Raw genomic sequence first — 6,858 nt, 5'->3', positions numbered from 1 at the left:
GAAGGGCTTCTCCAAAGCCTGGCATAAGATAAGGATTATTTTGAATTACAAATCATGCAAAACTAGTCTAAAAGACATCAAGAATAGGAATATGACACTGGAAATGTTCATAAATGCCCCCTTAAAAAAATGTAATTACTTTCCCAATGACGCTGGTCCTGGTTGTTGCTGTTTAGATTAAACACAAAGTTTATGTCACGGTTTGCGGGGCAAGCCGTGTGGATTTGTAGTAAGGACCCAAAAGGCGGCAGCTCTGGTGCAGGTGAGTGTTTATTTACAGCAGTGGGTACAAACAGCAACGGGGTGTGAACATGAAACCGAAACCTAAACTGGGTAAACTAACAACACAAACCAGGAATGACGGTGCAGGGAGGTCCGGGGAAATACATACAGGGAGACCGAGGGGAAACAACACAGACGAACCAGCGATTACTAAGACAGAAAATACAACTTAAATACACTCAGAACACAGGGAGATTACACCCAGGTGGGAGACACAGCTGGGAGTGATTAACATGACGAGACCAGGGAGGCAAACTGAAAACACTCACATAAGACGCAGACCTTCACAATAAAACAGGAACACACGGGGGGAACAGGGTAAACACCAATTAGAGAACAGAACCAAAATCGCGAAGAGAAAACACAAAACGCTGGGTCAAAAGGACCCAGGATCATGACAGTTTAAAGCAGACACTGACATCATTTGACATCATCTCTAAAGCACAAATGTCACACTGATGTTGATGCAAGATGAAAAATTGGGAAATCACTGAAGTCATTAGTGGTTCATCTTCATCTATAATAAATTTCCCAGTGATTGACATCATCATCTCTGAGGCCAGGGTAGTAGCTTAAAAAAAAGGACTCCCAGTGATTATGAACTAATGAAATATACAGAAATACATAAAGGTTAAAAAAAAAGAATAATTATCTGTGATATGTGTGATAATATGTGATCAGCACCCCTCCCTTTGCCAGAGGAGGCCAGCTGATATATGCCACTTTGTACTACAGCGTGTGGTGAGTCATACCTCAGGTCTTTCGGTGAAGAATGGTGTGGTTAATTGAAAGCTCCTCTGGGTCTCAGTTAGGACTGAATCTTGTTTGGCATTGGAAGCACTTTTTCCCTGGGAAAAATCTATAGTAGATTAAAAAAATATCTTCACATTTATTAACTTTGAGCACATGGGATTATCTCAAAAAACTACACGTCAGCAAGCTCAAATCAAGGCACTTTTTCTAGATGATACATGTTTCACTGGAGAGCCGTGTGTGAGCTCATTAATCCCAAAAGCAACGAATTACCATGATTAGCTGACATTAGCTGTCTTTAATCAAGCTTTGTGGTTAATGCACTCTTAAACAACTCTGAAAGGACTCGAGGAATTTAGTGCAGTGCAGACTTTACTGACTTTCAAATTTTAAAAGTTTCTTGGTAAGTTTCTGTTTTTATAGCCGTCTGAAAAGAGGAAAACTTAATGCTTCAGCACTGCTATTAACTAATTGCTCTTTTGTTGACAGTTAGCATAATGTTAGCTACTGAGTGACAAGGCCTGATAGAAATAAAGCAGGATTGCTCAGTCTCCAATGCAATTTTTGATAAAAGCAGTTGACGCTGTATCTTTTATAGTAAAATCAGATAATTATCCCGTGTAAAAATACAGTAGTTGATGTGGTTGTTATTAGTTGCTGTTATTTTTAGAGCAGCTATTATGCCCTTCTGTCAATTTCATGCTTGGTGCTGTTGTTCTATTACTCACATTTATGCCATGGCCAAATGTAGATAAAAGCCATATCACTGTTTTACCAGCCCAGCTGCTTCTGCAAATGAAAGCAATTACAACATTTTATTGTAAAATACTGCACAGAGCATCACTAATTGATGATGATGCCTAATTGTGTAAGATTATCCAAGGGTGAATATTTTCTTTAAACTCCACAAGCGGCAGCCGTTTTTCAGTATTGCGTATTGTATTTTCATTTTAGAAAGGAGGAGATTCCTAAAATTCATCCTTCCGCTTTCTACTGCGAATTTGGGTCGGGTTTTTTGGGATCGAAGTTTAAAGCAGAGATGCCCAGATGCTCCCTCCCCCCAGTTACTGCCTCGGGCGCTTTCAGGGGGATTGTGAGGTAACTGAGAAACATAATTTCTCCAGATTGCGTTCGTCTGCCCCAGGTCCCCGCCCAGTTAGACATGCCCGAAACACCTCGCCTGGGAGGCATTTTAATCGTATCCCTGAACCACCTCAAAGCAGCTCTGCTCCGCATCCCTCCCAAAAACCTTACCTCCTCATCCCATCGCTGACGGTGAGCCTAGATACAATGGGATAAAGCTCATCTCCACCATGCGAATCTGTAATCTTATTCATTTACAAATCCGTTATGTACTGAAACTGAGGTGGAACATAGTCAAGTGAGAAAAGATTGGGTGGAGAATTAACACCTTCAAGTATGTAGTCAAGCTTCTTAGCTGGTAAACTCTGAATTGTCCAATCTGAGCTAGGGATGAGTTGTTGCCTTAAGTGGATGAGTTCGGGTATCTTAACTGGTAGTAAAATATTCTCTAAAGATATTGTATAAAAGGCCCCAAAGTTCATACCGGAATTAGTTCCTGTGTACTGACGGTTGCTTAACCTCGCACTAATGCTATTTAGTTGCATAGTGTGAGCAGTTTGAAGTGTATTATATTTTTCTGATCTTTATATGTGATTATGTTAACTATGTTGTATTATGTTTATATTTGAGTATTTGACTTGTCTATTCTCTTTATTTATTGTTATTTCCCTTGTTTATTTCCTTTGTAGGAAACCACACACACACACACACACATAGACACACACTTATGTACACCCGCTGTGTTTACAGCCCCAGAGATTAAGTGGTGACAATAAAGTCCCTCAAACGGAACCTCAAGCTCCCTTCTTCTTTCATACTCTGGGACAATTTGGCCTTAAGTGGTGTTCTGGCCGACACACCGGGGTGACCGTAGTGCTCAAAGACGGAATCAGTGCCACAGCCGTGCCTATCTTTGATATCTCCACTACAGATATTGCTTATAAGACCTATGCCTAAAGATAGATTTAATGGATCCTTTACAACATTAGGAAACATAAACGCTTACTAATAAGATTCTGGCATATAATCCCCCCATGTCTTCCTTCATCCAAGCAAAGAAACTCAAGTGTTTCTCTGGAAATTTTTTATTGTGTGAGGAAAGCTTTCTGTCATCTGGCTCTAAAAGCCTTTTCTCACCACTTGGATATATATGCACAGACTCAATTATGCTTCCTGTACAGTAGCGCCAAGCTTTATAATGAAAGAGCCCCGCATCACAGCACAGAGAGATAAAGTGACCAGGATACGTGACTTCGTCACGATTTCCGTCCTAATGCATTAATCTGTGTCTGCTCCGAATATCAAAACGCCTTTCTCACCTGAGCTCAACGCACCGCGGTGTTTCTCTTTTTTAAGGCGCTGCATCAGTTTGAAAAAGTTACAACCTGAAGTAATTTAGGCCTATTCCCTTGGAAAATCCTCCTGGTGTGCCCTTGAACATTGAGTCCGCGATGCGAACAGCCATAAAGCTCTCATTTGTCATCTGGATTGTGTCTCGGTTCCCCCCAGAGCTGGCTTGTCGGGACAAAGAAAGAGACAACATGAGGGCTACTTTATTGCCTGATGTTTAGTTGCTTTTAATAAGAAAAATAGAGTTTGGGCCGCTTCATTTTCTCCCACTGCAATTTATGTTCCCAATTCCACTCCATCTTTTTTTGAGTGCACTGTTTCCACCCTGAAAGCTGATTTTAAAAGCTTCAGCAGGTGATGTGACCTCATCTTGAATTTATAAAGCATAAATCAGCGAGTTCTTGAAAGCGCTGAGAATTCACTGCCTACCTGCTCCCCTTTGCGCCATTTAATAAGGTTATATTGAGTCTGACAGGTGTGAATGAAAGCAGTCGTGTTATGGCATATTCATCTCTGTTCCCCCCCTCTTCAAGTCAATGACGGTATAGGCATGTAATGGCTTCCATAGAAATGCTAAGTGAAGCTTCTTTGCTGAAATGACTGGTAGAAGTGCTTATGAAGGAATTACAGAGAAACCTCAGTCCCAGATACACGAATCTGCTGAAAAGTCAAACACATCTTCTTTGCACCAAAACATGGCGTGCCTCCAAGTTTTCTCACCTTTTCAACCCTCCATGCAATTCTCAAGGTGCTTGCTTTGCTCCCAGCATTAAATATTTGTATCCATCCTTCATGGTACGCTTTTACTTTACCACGTGCTCCAGCTACCAGTCAGTTTCTAAACCTACGAACGGTCAAAACAATATTGATCTTCAAGTTATATTCTGTAAAATTCATGGCTAAATGTATTTATTGGGGGGGGGGGGGTTGCACCAATACCAGTTTGTACAGAAAGCTTTTTTTCTTTAGTAGAGATAATTTCTCTTCTGCTCAGGATTTTAAGTGGAAGAGGGAAGTCAATTCTTTCAAACAAGAACAATGAATTTTATTGTTAATACTGCACTATGTACGTTACATACACACAATCCTAATGTGTGCAACTAGAATAAATATAAGATAACATTCTTATGACTGTCTGGTTTTTTTTAACTTACAGATATGTAAATAAATATGAGGGATAAATAAGAATTGGACAAGAGATAAACATATATCATTGCAGTCAATTTACATTATGGTTCGAGTGAATAAACATCAGTCCCAGACTGATATAATGACTTCATTATTCTAATAGAATAAGCATTTCTCTAAATTTATAGTAAATAAAGGCTAAAGAATACAGTCCTGCTTATTGCATTAGGGTTAACAACCCACAAGACCCACAGGATCCATAGTTATGACCTTTAATCTATTGATTTGTGTTGCCGAACATGATTTTTCAGTGTTCTTTGTTTTCCTCAACACCGTCTCATTTTGGTGATCAACAAAAACTTTATGCATCTGACATTAAATATATATTTTTATTCAAATGCTTTAGTTGCAAATTTAGGTTCACTGACATAAAAAATAAAATAATACAAATAAAATGCATGTGAGAGGATTATCCCATGTTTGGTTTAAATGCAGTAGTTGGCTAGTGAATAGTAAATTTGGAACCACTGGTGCACAATTATTTTAAAGTGAAATGGGTCTGTGAACCACAGCTCCTCCTTACAAAATCTATAAATATACCAGTCGAGACATAATCACTGCTCTTAGTTTGCCTTGCTATGCAAGACAACTGCAGAGATAACTGATATTGAGCCCAGTCACGACTTTTGTTTTTGCAGCACTCCTGCGCTCTGTTTCGTCATCTGTCTGGTCAACACAGCAGAGGAGCCAAACAGAAAGCACAGGAGCAAAGTGAAACAACAACCGCACATACTCAATTAAACAAACAAACAGGTATACAACATAAATATTAGTGCTGTCAGCATTAGTCTCGTTATGCGGTTATGGCATTAACGTCATTTTAACAAGATTAACGCTGGCAGCACTAATAAATATACTTAATATTCCATACTTCTGCTTACTTTTAGTTACATGTTTTTAGTGATTCTCCTGAGGAAGCCACTATATCTTTAAATAACAGTGTTGTTTGCCGCTAAATTCATGTTCAAAAGTTAATTTTGGGCTTTTCCATTCTATCAAAGTAAACATGAAAGAAAACGTCACCTGACTGAGGGTAAACATCTGGCTTAGAAAGATGCCAAACAGTGGACGAAATCTCATTATGATCCCTCCTTAAGGAAACCTTATATCACCGCTCCACCTAGTCGCAAGTTCTACAAAGTTTCAACTTTCGAACTCTCGTGTTTTACTTTTTCTCTTTGAGGAAAGTGCCGTTGCAGATTTATTGTATCATAACTCTTGAATGACAATTAGTACAGCTCCAGTATACTCACAGACATACCGTTCTCTTCCCATCTCCTCTCCTGACAAATCAGGAGAGATGGACCTCTGCGGGGAGAGTCTGAAATAAAGCAGATTAAGGAAGCGGAGGGTTGTACCTGCCAAGAATCTCTCTGCTGGATTTGCCCATGCGGCTAAGAATTTGGGGAAGTTTCAAAAATTAGCCTGTGAACACGCCTCATGATGGAATTCTCTGTGCAAGCATGTGAGAGGAGGCGTTTAAGTGCATGTGTGCTTGTGAGTGTCTGAGAGAGAAAACTTGAACAATGGCATGGAGATTTCTTCCACTTCTCTAACTTCTCTCATAGTTGGGATTAAGGTGCTGTCTGCGCACAGTGTCGTGGGACTCTCTGCAAACGGAAAGATTAGAGGGTGAAATATTACCTGAAGGCTTACTCTGCTATCTTTTCACATTTTGCCTGACTTCCGTGCTGTGTTGAATGTCCTTTAAACACAGTGTGCTTATGTGTGTGTTTGTGAGTGGTCCATCCCTTCTGTTGTTTGCCAAACTTCCTGTCTAGCAAAAATAAAAAGAACCTGCAGAAGACTGCCAGCCAGTCCACCATGTGACGAAAGGAAGGAAAGTGTCTTCTCTTCTCTTGTGATTGTTCAGCTCGTTCCCACCCTCCTCCTCTGCACCCCTCTTCTCCCCCCCTGTGAGCGGCCAATATCGCTCCTCTCTGCATCTCCTCATCCAAATGAGGCTCAGTGTTTGATGTGCAGACTTCCTTTGAGCCCCTGTGGGAGATGAAGTTGAAGTTTGTTCCCCTTGTTAACAGAGACCCTTGCAGCCAGGATCCAACAGGCAGCCCGCTGCTTCCCTCCCTCCCTCTTGTAGGAGGGAGACGTCTGAGAAACGTTATCTGCTGACTTCAAATGAGCGCTGAAGAGGGGGCAGCTTTGTTAAGGAACACTGTGGCTCCTCCGTGCTATTCAGAATTG

General features: G+C 40.6%; 1 long non-coding RNA gene across 3 annotated transcripts; it reads right to left on the bottom strand.

The window, feature by feature from the left end:
* Positions 1–252: 252 nt before the first annotated feature.
* LOC309701206 lies at positions 253–6,029 on the bottom strand. Of its 3 annotated transcripts, XR_014274908.1 has the most exons (4): positions 5,910–6,029; positions 1,764–1,824; positions 1,035–1,141; positions 253–884 (listed from the first exon to the last, which is right to left on the bottom strand). It is a non-coding gene; the product is annotated as an uncharacterized lncRNA (long non-coding RNA). The 3 variants fall into 3 exon arrangements; XR_014274907.1 differs by having other exon boundaries at positions 253–1,141; XR_014274909.1 differs by having other exon boundaries at positions 253–1,141; positions 5,918–6,029.
* Between the last annotated feature and the right edge of the window lie 829 nt (positions 6,030–6,858).

The sequence above is a fragment of the Aulonocara stuartgranti genome (genome assembly GCF_965226115.1).
Source record: "Aulonocara stuartgranti genome assembly, chromosome: 23".
Taxonomy (NCBI): Eukaryota; Metazoa; Chordata; class Actinopteri; order Cichliformes; family Cichlidae; genus Aulonocara; species Aulonocara stuartgranti.
This window is presented reverse-complemented; position numbering and strand designations above follow the sequence as displayed.